The sequence below is a fragment of the Protopterus annectens genome, chromosome 12.part0 (genome assembly GCF_019279795.1).
Source record: "Protopterus annectens isolate FY-2018-M chromosome 12.part0, PAN1.0, whole genome shotgun sequence".
Lineage (NCBI taxonomy): Eukaryota > Metazoa > Chordata > Ceratodontiformes > Protopteridae > Protopterus > Protopterus annectens.
Genome location: NC_056746.1, coordinates 1,066,513,323 through 1,066,526,803, shown reverse-complemented (window position 1 = coordinate 1,066,526,803; position 13,481 = coordinate 1,066,513,323). Strand labels below are relative to the sequence as shown.

At 40.3% G+C, this 13,481-nt stretch overlaps 1 protein-coding gene across 1 annotated transcript in view; it reads right to left on the bottom strand.

Moving 5' to 3' along the window:
• Window positions 1-13,481, bottom strand: part of RBPJL (recombination signal binding protein for immunoglobulin kappa J region like) — a 353,030-nt gene that overhangs the window by 302,427 nt on the left and 37,122 nt on the right. The gene's annotated exons all lie outside the window — the stretch shown is intronic.

Genomic DNA, 13,481 nt, shown 5'->3' with positions numbered 1-13,481 from the left:
TTGTGGGGTATCAATTTTATAACTTGGCACATATTTTGTAGGGCTTTACACACTGACAAAAGTAACTTGCACAATGTGGGATTCAAACCTAAGTAAAACAGAGAATGCATATACTTTAACACAGGTGTTTTTCCTCATTGGCACAGAAGAGGTGTTTGTCAACCATGGTCATTAATTATGCAGACACATTAAAGAGTGAGTGATGCTACACTTCAGTTAACCATGTATGGACCAGTAATCAAGGAGCCTCAATCCTCACCACTGGCAACAGTGGGGGATATACACTGAGAGGATGCTAAGGTACACATTTAGTATTTCCAGATGCAGCTTCCTGCATCAAGGGCAATTTCCCTTAAGAGCACACACAGACCACAGTCAGTCTGGGGCTGCTTTCTCCCTCTTTCTCCAGATTCCCAAAAAGACTCCCCACTGGCACAGCTACAGAGTTTAGATCTCAGCTGAGTGCCCAAGCCAAGACCTCCAGCACCCTCTCTGTCCAACCAGTGCTTCGTGTCCCTGCCCAAGTAGCTGACACACACACTCTTTGATGTTTGATTTACACACACACACACACACACACACACACCTGGGAAAGGCTGGCACAGGTTTACTAGCTATTCCCCCTTTTTACCCACATTATAAGGTAGTTATCACTGCCATCAGTCAACTCCTTATCAGCTACTTTAAGGCCATTAACAAAGGGCAGGGTGTCCAATCTTACTGTATAATGTTAATATTAATACAAATGGTAGTTTGACTAAGAGCCAGCCTATTAGGAGTGGCCCACAGTGTCACCAAACAAATATGCAAGTACTGTGAAAACTTAAATATGTCTCACAAAGATCAACCACAATGAAAGCTTTAAATATATTTAATAATAAAAACAAGAAAATAGTATATATTTACAGTGACATCAGAGTTAAAAACCACAAGGAAATATTTAAAACAATATTGCAAGACAGTCTCAAATAAATAAAGAAAATTATCTAAACTAAGCTTTGCCATATTCCTGACTGTATCTAAGAGAGTTACTTTACTGTTCCTGTTCCTTAGAAATTTACTTCACCAGAGCAATGCAGATGTGATGAATGGTTCTTGTTGTTGCCAGGTCCAAGACAGAATACAGAATGCTGTGTCTCTCTAAGAGACCTCTCAAATTAATATCTCAAATATTACTGCTGGGACAGCTTGTAGAATGACATAATTTCTTGTTATCGCTATAACAGATTAAATTCCCACTGCTTGCATCTAGCAGTATTTACATCTACCTGTGAAAATACATAGACCTCAGATCTTTGGCAGATGCTGGAAGTCATAAAACAATTCCATTCCTTCACATTCAAAACTAGTAATTATTTTACCTTAAGGACAATAAAGAGAGCTCTCTAGTTTACACATTCTGTCTCTAGCTACCATAAAGTAATTTAATTTCAACTATTTTTCTGAAGTTAACTTCCTGTATTCCAGTTTCCACTGTTAAAATATGTACACTTAAACAGTTACAATAGTGTATGTACATTTCTGTTCTCTTCCAGCAGGGCATGCTGTGGATGCATCTTTAAGTGCAGTACTTTACAAAATATCTTTTCAGCACCAACCAGTTTGATATACACATGACATACAGTTCTAGTACAGTTGTAACACAAGCATCTTATATAAATCATGTGGATATTCACATATGACATATAATTATTTAGAAAATTCCAGATAGCTGTGCTGACAGTATCTCCTTCCGTGACATGTGTGACCTGACAAGGTCCTGGTTTATGCATTCTCAGGTGTGATGCAGGAGTAATGTGTAACAATATACTGAAAATGCATAGACTTTTATTACTTTCAGAGCAGATTTCTGAGTTCTGGGTCAGACACACAATGCATTCTGTTTTACATCTATACTTGTGTTATGTGAGTTGTGTAGATGACTGTCAGTAGAGTATGAAGTTCATCCTCGGGCAGAAAAAAAATTAATTACAGAAACATTATTGTGAGGATACCCCCAGTTGCACATATAATTCATATGATACCAACTGCTTGATCTAGTTATTATGTATAATTATCTTTATGTTGTTATTTTTGATATAAAAAGGCTGGGGTGCCTTCTGTGTGGAGTTTGTATGTTCTCCCTGTGTTCGAGTGGGTTTCCTCCGGGTACTCCGGTTTCCTCCCACATTCCAAGGACATGCATCTGGAGCATTTCTCCCCAGGCCTCCTCTGAAAACAGGCTCTCTGGAACCTAGTCGGACTTTCCCGGTCAACAAATGTTAAATAAAATAAAAATAAAAAATAAATTACAGTGGAGCACCATTTGAAAAAAAAAGTAGAGTATGCTGGATTAGAACCCTGGCTCACCTGCTTTGCGGCCATGAACTTACACCTGGTTCCACAGTGAAAGCTATGCAGGGGGTGAATTTTTTAGACTCAGTAATGTCTAAAGTGCCAACTGCCTCACAATTCCACTTATCATGTTTGTGAGCAGGAAGGCTAAACAAGTAACAATGTTTCATTTTAGCAAGTTGCAATGTTTCTTTTTTGTCTGAAGGAGTTACTAGAGTGCTGACTGCCTTGCAATGAGCATGTTTGTGAGAAAGAAGGTGAAACAAGTAACAATGTTTATTTTCTGTAACACTGCATCTTTTTTTGTCTGTAGCAGCAAGCAATGTTTGTACACAGGTGGGCAATGTGCAAACAAGACAAGCAAAGGTGAAATACATTTTCTTTGTAAAAAATGGTTAGTCTCATTTATCATTAAAAAATAATGTGGGACTTGTACCATTGTCTGATTACCTTATATGCTGTGTGCATCAATGTCTGCACAAGGTGTGTTATGCACACAGTTGATTCACAGGTGTAATGTATGCTGTCCATATCATCCAAGCTGCTGGCCACCTCGCAATGGTGCTAAGCAGGATTGCGATTCTTAAAGCAACTAACTTTAAATTTAAACACTTACACTTTAACATATGCTAAAAATTTTGCACAACCCTGGATTTGAACTATCATACTAATAAAACTATAAAACACAGTCTGAGTGTTATCTCTCCCTGCCACAGACATAACTTTGCAGCAGGAAAACAAATCATGCACATACAAACAATTTCCATTTGCTTTTCAGTATTAACAGGACATACACTTGTACATTCTCAGTTGGCTGTACATGTGTGGCTTACATATTTAGTGCAATGAGTGATCACACAACCTTTTATGAATATCTTTGCACAAATGCAGCTCTTGTCTCTTTTTATTGTGTTCATTATTCCCTTATCTATGTTGTATCCCAGACATGCATTCTAGAGTGCATTTTGTATCATTCTCCTTTAACTGTATCATAAAATGTACACGACAGTGAAAAACATTTATCAGCATAGGCAGGAGAGTTTGTCTACTCTTGAACAAAAATGATAAATGTGTGCTTTTTAAAGTTAATTCTACACTTTGTAAGTGTAACCTGAGTGACATGTATTTAGACAAAACAGAAAATTTCTATTCCTTTGAGAGTGATTTATGTGCAGAGATTACTTCTAATTTTGCTAAGGTATGCTTCCATTATTCAAGTACATTCTAGATTTTGCAACATGTTATGAATCACTTTATATATCCAGGAAAAAATGGAAATTTTATCTGTATGCACTTCTTATGCTTCACTGTTGGCATAGGCATTTTTGACAGGCATTTATATGTCTCAAGACAGGTTATTAACTTTCATCACAAATATTACTGTACTGTTAAAATTTTTACAATTTTTCTATGTTGTTGGAGAGAAATGGTAATGTACTTGCCAGTGACATAGGTGTTATGTTTCTGAGATGGCCCAGGGCCACCTCCAGGGAGTGGTGGGAACAGTGAGGGGTGGCTGGCAATCAAAAATTGACTTTTATGTTGCAGATGTATACATGTTCTGATAATTGTGTGGAAAGATACATACTAATTTAATTCTGTGGCATTCCTTGGTTTGCACAAACTTTCATTTGTTTGTTGATTTAGGGGTGGGGGGGTCACCTACCATTTGTATGCTGCCAGAACAAAAGAGTGTTTCAAGTAATTTTCTCTTGAAAATGTGTAGGCATCCTGATGTTTCACTGGGGAACAAAATATATTACTTAAGTAGTACTCCTTCGTTGGTACAAACCTTTATTTGCTTGTTGTTTTGGGGATAGGGAGCCACCTACTCTTTGTGTTTTGCAAGAACAAAAAAGTGTGTTTCAAGTGCTTTTCTTTTGAGTAGACATCCTGATATGTCAGTGGGAAACATTATACATTACTAAAGTGGTATTTCTTGGTTTGGCCAAACCTTGGTTTGTGTGTGAGGGTGAGGTGGAACAACCACATAACCTTCAGCATTTCCAGTGCTTAATGTTGACAAATGTGTGTGTAATCACTACTTCAGTTAGGTGATATTTATGTGTTGTATCATCCTCTGTTTTATGTCACATAGGATTATGGCACCCAAGCTTACAAATCTATGCAAACCCCCTTTCACTGACTCTGAAAATTAAGTGATAATCCAGGCTTTCAGGCACCATGGCACTTTTCTACTTGAAAGAGGATGTGGGGATATGGCTGACAGAATGTAGGCCTGGAACCATATAGTTAATGATAAAATGCCATGAGGGGGTGCACCAAGACTTATGATCAGTTGTATAATAGGGCCACTGATATGATTTCATCAGCCCAGAGGAGAGCAGCTGCCTGAGAATAGCTGGCTATGGAGAGGGGAGCCTGCTACCAAGCACCCATTGACACCAAATGAAGCGCTCCTGTCCACTGCCATAGATCCAGACAGCTCAGTAGAAACTGCACACCAACATGTGCTTGGTGCTGATGTAAACTCCTCAAATTGTGAAACCAAAACAGTTAAAAAGCAGAAAAACGGCAGCAGCAGAACCACAACAACACTGTTTTAATTGTAGATAAAGTATAACAGAAAATACATACATTTATAGCACAAGTTACATTATAACAACTACATTTATAGCACAAGTTACATTATACACTTTGTATTTTTTAGTGTATTCTCTGGTGCATCTTTAGAATCACAATGTATGGTGTAAGTCTTCTTAAAGTATTGTGTTTGGTTTCTAACAACACCTATAAATTTCCAACTTAATTCATTTAAACATAAGCTTAGTGGATTAACGCCAGATATATGTTTTTTTGGTGTTGGTTCGCATCAAAGTTTATTGACGAAGAATTTTAGGACACAAATAGGTATACAGAGAAGGGACAAAAACTTTGACTAGGTAATACTGTTGTCACACTGGTCGACTGGTTTTAACCATATATTTTTTTGTTTTTAACTATATATATATATATATATATATATATATATATATATATATATATATATATATTCTTCTATATTTTTTCTGTTTCTATTTATGATAAAGACTTTGCAATGTTTTGCTAATGTAAAGAATTAATTTATATTTAACTATATTACAGCACTAGTAATGTAGTTTTTTTATTCCCACTTTGGCGTTCTGTGTTGCAAAATGTTTTTTCTGGGAATATCTCTATTTTTTTTAAAAATGGTTTTAATTGTGTAATTGATATGGCAGTTTGAAAGTATTTAAACTGCAACTACATGTTATGTCATTTGTCTGATGAAGTTGTTGGAGTACACCGATGAAAGCGCTTACTTTATCTACAATTAAAACAGTGTTGCTGTGGTTCTGCTGCTGCTGTTTTTCTGCTTGGTGCTGATGTGTCTGGCTGAACAGGAGCAGCTTCCAGGAAAGTTTACATATGGCAAGTTTTATATTTACTTGTATAGTAAAATAAGTCATTTGTGTAATACCTCCTGGAGGAATTTTTTTCTGTCCCTATTGAAAAGTTAATAGACTTATATGACATAGTTTTTCATAGGTTCATAGGTGTGTACTAGGCTAATGGCCCTGGAGCCTTTACAAGCCTAGCCCATAGAAGTGCCCTGGCATCATGCCACCCAACATTAGTTCCCAGTGCCTCTATCAAGTAGATCCACTGGAGTGATCCCCCGGGGTGAACTTTCTATTTCCCATCCACTCATCAAGATTTGTCTTGAAGAGGGACAGTGAGGTGCTCTGCTTGACATGTATGGGGAGTCTATTCCAGAGGATGGGCAGTCTCTGGGTGAAGAACCTGTCCCTCCAGCATGCTCTGTTGATTGGGATAATGAGGTTGATGTCTCTGGAGCTTGTGGTGCAGAGGGATTGGGATTTCTTTATATGTAGCATTTCTAACAGAGCTGGGTCAGACATGGATTTGTAAGTCAAGCAGAGATCGCCTCTAAGTAGGTGATATGAGACAGAGAATAGCTGGTGTCTTTTGAGTCTGTCTGTGTAGGACATGTGTTTAATGCCTAGGATCCTCTTTGTGAAGTACTTCTGTGGCCTCTCCAGCTGTTGCACATGTCTAGTGAGGTACATGCCAAAAGGGGCATTGTACTCGATGATTGGTCTAATGAGGGAAGAGTAGAGAGAGATGATAACCTCTTACTTCTTAGATGCAAAACCCTTGGTAATGAGATGTACCACATAGAAGGACTTTCTGACCACAGTGGCAATGTGGTGGTTGAAGGAGAGGTTGTTGTCAACCTGCATCCCCAGATTTCTTATAACACCTTCATTGCTCAGTGGGCTCCCAGCAATGTGGTAATTAGTGGGAACTGAGTTTTTACCAAAGGGGATGATGACGCATTTTTTGGCGTTAAGCTTAAGGCCATGGTTTTAGCACTAGTTATTGGTCTCAGTGAGGCCTTTCTGTAGAATGTTTGCATCACTTGGGGAGTTAATATAGCAATAACCCATGAGTGGGTGTGGGTAATGCTGGATTAACCCACGATTGGTGTGGTTTGGTCATGAGGGTGAAGCCCGAGTGGCCAAACAAAGCCAACTGTGGGTAAATCCAGCATTACCCACACCCAGGCATGGGTTATTGCTATTATACAATGACATTATTTAAGAAAAAAAATAATTACTTTTCTTAAATAATGCCTCCTTGCTGTCCTTCCACAGCTGTCTGGTATTCTGCGGCAGTTCTGATGTACTGCGCATGCATATGCCTACTCAGTACATCAGAGCTGTGGGCAAAAGCAACGGAGAAAGCAAGATCTCCGTTGCTTTTTACAAACTGTTTTGCTATGTTAAATGGGTTTAACATAGCGAGACAGCTTTAAAAAAAGCAACGGAGAATCTCTGTTGCTTTTTACAAGCTGTTTTGCTATGTTAAACCCATTTAACATAGCGAGACAGTTTTGAAAAAAGCAACGGAGAAAGCAAGATCGCCGTTGCTTTTTACAAACTGTCTTGCTATGTTAAAGGAGTTTAACATAGTGAGACAGCTTTAATAAAAGCAACGGAGAATCTCTGTTGCTTTTTTTAAAGCTGTCTCGCTATGTTAAACTCGTCTAACATAGCGCGACAGTGTGAAGCAACGGAGATCTTGCATTCTCCGTTTCTGTAAAAAAAGAGTTATAGTAATGGAAATTGTCCGGGCGACTGGACCTTTTTCCATTACTATAACTCTGATTTACAATGTGCATGCTGACCAATCAGCATGCATGTTTTTGAATATTAATGGGGGGGTCGTTGTATAATAATGGCTTCCAGCTTGCAGTCATCTGTGAACTTGGTCAGCCAAAGTCCCTTTGTGTTGGCCTGGACTTCTGAGAAATAGATGCTGAAAAGGAGAGGACCCAGGACTGATCCCTGTGGGACTCCACTCATGACTGATCAGCAGTCTGATTTGGAGTCCACTACATTCACATTGGGTGTTCTATCTGTGAGCCAATTTGCAACCTACCTAGTGAAATAGGGGTTGATGCCTAGTTTGGTGAGTTTATCAATAATTCCTGAGTGAGGAATGGTATCAAAGGCCTTGGCCAGATTAAGGTAGGTTGTATGCACTGCCTTACCTTCATCCACAGTCCTGGTGACTGACTCAAAGAAGTCAACCACGTTGAGCAGGTATGATTGCCCTTTCACAAAGCCAAATTGTGTGGGGTCTAGAGTTTAGAGATTTCCTATATCTTTGTTAATTAGGTCCATGATGATGTGCTCCATTGCTTACATATCAGTCTTGTCAGGCTAATGGCGTGATAATTCTCAGGGTCTGTAGTCACTTCCCCTTTATGGAGAGAGATGACTATAGCAGTGTGCCATTCAGTAGGGACAAAGCCTGAAGTGAGGCTGTGACTGAACAGGGTACACAGATGTGGTGCCAGTTCACTTTGTAGTTCATGTAGAACACAGCCACAGATATTATTGTGTCCCATGGAAGCTGTATTCTTGCCCTTGGACAATGCAGTTTTAACTTGTGCTGGAGTAATGCTGGGTGCCTGGTATTCTTCCAGTATTGTGATTGGTCCTTTAAGGGAGGAGAGAGAGGTAAAGATGGCACTGAATCTGTTGGCCCGTATGTTGGCAATATCTGTTGGCTCAGTATAGGAGGTACCATTGTGCAGTAACTCAGAACAAATCTGGGTATTGCCATGGAGGTTCTTGATATAGCTATAGAAGGCTTTGTGATTGTGTTTAGTGTCTTCCACAATTCTGCCTTCATAGCTGGCTTTAGAAGATTTGATGAGGGATCTCAACTTTTTGTTGAGACTAATAAGGGAGTTTTTCCAGTCCTGGGACTTCACCTTTTTCTGCAACAGTTTCTTCCTTCTGTTGTAGAGTTTATTATTGGTAGGGGACCACAATATTGGCTTCCTTTTTTTTGTAGGGGAGGATCTTGGTTCTGTTGGGTATGGCTAGTTCAATGCATTTATGTACATGTTTGTACAGTGCACTGGTGTATGTTTGGTGGGCATGCAACTATTTTCCATTGGCATGGGTGCTGTGAAGTTAGCCACCTCTGTTTTTAGGAGTCCAAAGTCAGCTTTGGAGAAGTTTTTCAAGGCGGTTACCTTTGGTGGGGGGGATGTGGATTTCCATGGTGATTATTTTATGGTAGGATCTGACTAGGGAGGGATTGACTATTGGTGTAGAGCAATGGTTGCCCATGTTAGTAATAACCAGGTCAAGTATGTTGCTTCCTCTAGTGGGGAGTCAGAATGAGCTGGTCCAGGGCATTAGGATTGATGAATTCCAGGAAGCGTTGGGCCAGTGTATTGGTGCTTGAATAGTTTTCCCAGTTTATGGCGGGATAGTTGAAGTCTCTTAGTAAGAGAGTGTTGGGTTGGACCTTGATAGATTCCAGGGTGCTTAGGAACATGGAGTGAGAGTCTATGAACATGGCTGAGGACCTATAGCAGGCTATGACCTGGATTGTTATCTTACCCAATGATAGTTGTACCTGAAGTATCTCAGATGGGTTATGCTGGGCCACTAGTTTGGAGGTGTGCATATCCTTTATGAATATTTAGACACCACCGCCTTTGGAGCTTCGGTCCATGTTTCGGGGCCGAAAGGTGTGGAATGAGTTATAGCCTGGTAGCGCAAGGGTGCTTTCTGTTTCTTTAAACCAGGTCTCCATTAAAGCACAAAAGGTGTGCATTAATGTGTCAGTCAAGTATAAGTTATAACTATTTTTTACAGGACATATTGGCAATTGTGTATTCACTGTCCCCAAGTGTTATTCCCATTGTGATGTTTAATTGCTGCCCTTCACTTACTTCATTTCTTCCAAGACCATCATCCCTATAAAGTGTGGTGTCATCTGCACATGGTAAGCAAATGTTTTTGCTAATTGATGACCATTCTTCAGATATGTACATTTATCTGTATGTGTTAGTGGGTGTTATGAGTGTCTGTACTGCTGTACCATATGTGATATTGGGACAAGTGTTACTTTGTTATCATATAAATTGTTTTAATATTTAGTGTAGTGGTAATTTCATGCCTGTGTTTGTTGCTTATTATCACAGGTGATTCTGACAGTGGAATTATAAAACTCCTACCACCTGATGTCAGAGTAACAGTAGGCTCTGATGATGGTGGTGGCCAAACAGAGGCACAGTCAGAGGGTGCAGAGGTTGAATCTGACACTGAGGTTGACATTCTGCCATCCCCTGGTTTTCTGTCAGACACAGTCAGTAGGCCTACACATACCTATTCCACTGAGCCCTCAAATACTGGACAGATGAAGGGTGAGAAACTTGAACAGGGTATTGTGGTTACTGTGGCTTCATTGCCAATTGGCACTGGCCATAGCCAAAGTGTGGGAAAGGTGCCATGCAGGACAGTTGTTAGAGGTGCTCAGAGGAGGCCTGCTGTCTGCCCTCCACCTGATCATGGTGTGTCATTACTTGCCACTTGATGTATGTTTAGGGCCATCATGGTGCACAGGTATATTCAACTAAGTCCTCTGAGGACATACTTAATGGTGTATCCATGGCACAGGCTGACATGAGTGACTGCCTCTGCCATGTGACCAATTCAATGGCTTGGCTTAATTACAAAATGGAATGGAAAATGTCTGTGATGGAACATCTCCTGGGAGGGGAACAGCATCCACATGGATGTAAGTCAGCAGCACCATCTGCTGTTAGCCAATGTGGCTATGTCCGATACTGTTCCCATAGTGGCACTATTTCTACTGCTCCATCAGTGGTTGAGGTGTCCACAACCAGACATGGTAGGCCATGGGTCATGGTCCTGGGCATTGTTGTGAGGAGAGCTCATACAGCAGATTTTAGTCACCAGCACATCTGACTATAGGCATGGATGTGCCAGTGCAACTACTGACACAGCCAGTTCTCATGATCGGGGCCAGTGAAGATGAACTGTTACTTCCATCATGCACAGCTCACACGTGTTTGACATTCAGGGATGTAGAGGAAATATAGAGCTTGGCTGTGTTCTTACAGACACTCACACACACATTTCAACTCTTGTGCCCATACATCATACAACACACATAACAGGAGCATGAGTCATTTGTGAGGCTAGCAGCTCATTTTGCCTAATTAGACATTTGATAATTAGTTAAATTTCTGCTTGCCTTTCTTACTCACACACACACTCGCTATTTTTTGTGTCAGCCTTGGCCTCCTGTCCCCACTGAAACAACAGCCTGTGCAAATTATGCCAACTGTGCCATCAGCTTGTTTCTATCTTTTGGATTCAGGGATACATATGTGCTTTTTTCTGATACACAGTGTGCACAGCTGACGGAGTGTTTAGAATATATGTGTTGATTATGCTATTTTGAAAACTGTACTGCTTTCTTACAGGTTTTTATATTGTGTGTATGTTTACTGCATGAGGCCTATTAGTTGATAAAGAGCAGACATCTATTGGCATAACTCAGTCCTGTCACATACTGATATAATTACTGTAAAACTCACACATATTCTTCTTCTTCTGCAGTTACAACTGTTTTAATTTGGGACTGACTCTGTGTGATGCTACCAGTACACATCCATTATATGGGTAAGTAAAGTCTGTGAGCATTGCCTGGCATCAATTTTACTGTATGTGTGTATGTGCATAGGATAAAAGCTGTACCCCTTAGGTGGTCAGCATGTGTACTATCCATTGCATCTTGGCCAGGGCAAGGGCATATTGTGCATCCCTATGTCTACCTGCACCCACAACAGCTGGTGGTTCCCCTGCTGACTCCTCACCTGCATGTGGCTGTGATGACCTTGCCAGTGGTGGTGGGATATGTGCCCCTTCCCCTTGGTGCTCCTGTTGAAGCTGTTTTCTCAGGATAATACTGTGAAGGACAGCACAGACAGTGAAAAGTTCAGCATAAGTACTGGAATCATACTGCAAGGCCCCTCCCCAATGTATCTAGTGACCATAACCATGACTTTAGCAGCCCAAACAAATTCTCTATGATATTTCTTGTTTCAGCATGTGCCTCATTATAGCGTTTTTTGGTGTGTGCGTGCGTGTGTGTGTGTGTGTGTGTGTGTGTGTGTGTGTGTGTGTGTGTGTGTGTGTGTGTGTCCATTTTTGATCAGCCATGTTTTGAGTGCATAGTGCATACCCTACATCATTCAGTAAATGACCTTGTGGTATATACCACCTAGAAAACCTCTGGTAGAGCTGCGAGTAGTGCCAAATACAGGAATCATGACAACTGCCAGGGATCCCAGCACATATATTCAGGATGACTCCTTTAGTGTTACACACAACTTGGCAGTTAATGGAGTGGAAGCCCTTGCTGTTTATTTAGACCCTGCCCTGTTCTCTGAGTGGTGCTTTGATCTCAATGTGTGTGCAGCCAATGACATCCAAGACTTCAGGGAAGTGTGCTACAGAGTAGAAATCATGTATAATTGTAGCTCTTTCCTCAGGGCTATAGAGAAAAAATATGTAGCCACAGGCATGCTGTAACATAGCATTCAGGAGCTGATGTAGGATCATGGATGCTGATGTCTGTGACACACCCAGCATGTACACTGCTGGTTTTTGGAAGGTACCTGTAGTTAAAATTCTAAGGGCTACACATACCTTAGTCTCCACAGGTATTGGTTCCTCTCTATTTTCCCTTGCTCTCAGTTGAGGACAACAGAGGTTGCAAAGTTCCTGTAGTGGGTCTCTGTCTATCATGTAGTGCTCCTCATGTAGTCCATGAAAAGTTAAATGAGGTCTAAACACCCTTCTCCTTATTGGCAAAGGTCTATCACCAGCAGCAGCATAAACCTAGGTCTGTTGCACATGAATATGCAGAAGAACAGCAGCTGCTCCTAATATTCTTTTGATATACAGTAGTTTCCATGGCTGTATTCCAATAGGTTTTGGAATTCAAGGCCAAAACCTGCACTAAGTGTACACAATTGCTTCATGGTTTGTTGATCATCCATCTTGGATTGGTTGATTAGTATACAATTCAACTGTATATGCTGTAATTATCAAACTACAATGTTTACTGGGTTTGTGTGGCTCTACATGACATGAGGGCTGCTTACTGAATACAAATCGGCTCACTGTTGTGTGTACATCATGGGGTGACACACACATGGTTTTAGCAGGTCATGTAGGGTTTACTGAATACAGCCCATAATCTTTGATGTCAAGAATTTATAGCATCTCATTAAACTAGACATAAATGTGCTCCCAAATTAATAATCCACTGTTTTTCCAAGTCATCTAAACAGCTGCTGTATCCCTGTCTATACCTAGCAATACTTATTACCATAAACCAAGCCTCACTGTGTTCCAGGGTATGTTTCTTCAGGGCAATCATCTTAGCCTTACTTCAAATAGTACCAAGATGCTCACATTCTTTCTTTCTGAACATCCATTTAGTTTGGTTCACATAAAGGACCCTGCATTTGTATTGGAATAAATATGGAGTTACGCTGTGGCGACCCCTATCCGGGAAAAGCCGAAAGACAACAACATATCACCTGCATAGTATAACACTAAACCAAATTTTTAATAGGAAAACATTTAGCCACATTCATAAAATGCTGTGTCTGCACTATGAATGAACAGTATTTATAATACCCACAAGACCCTGAGCCAAATAAATCATTGGACCCATCCTGTCTGACTAAACCTGCTCTTCCTATAACTGGAAAAATAATCTTTAAGAGAACTATCCCT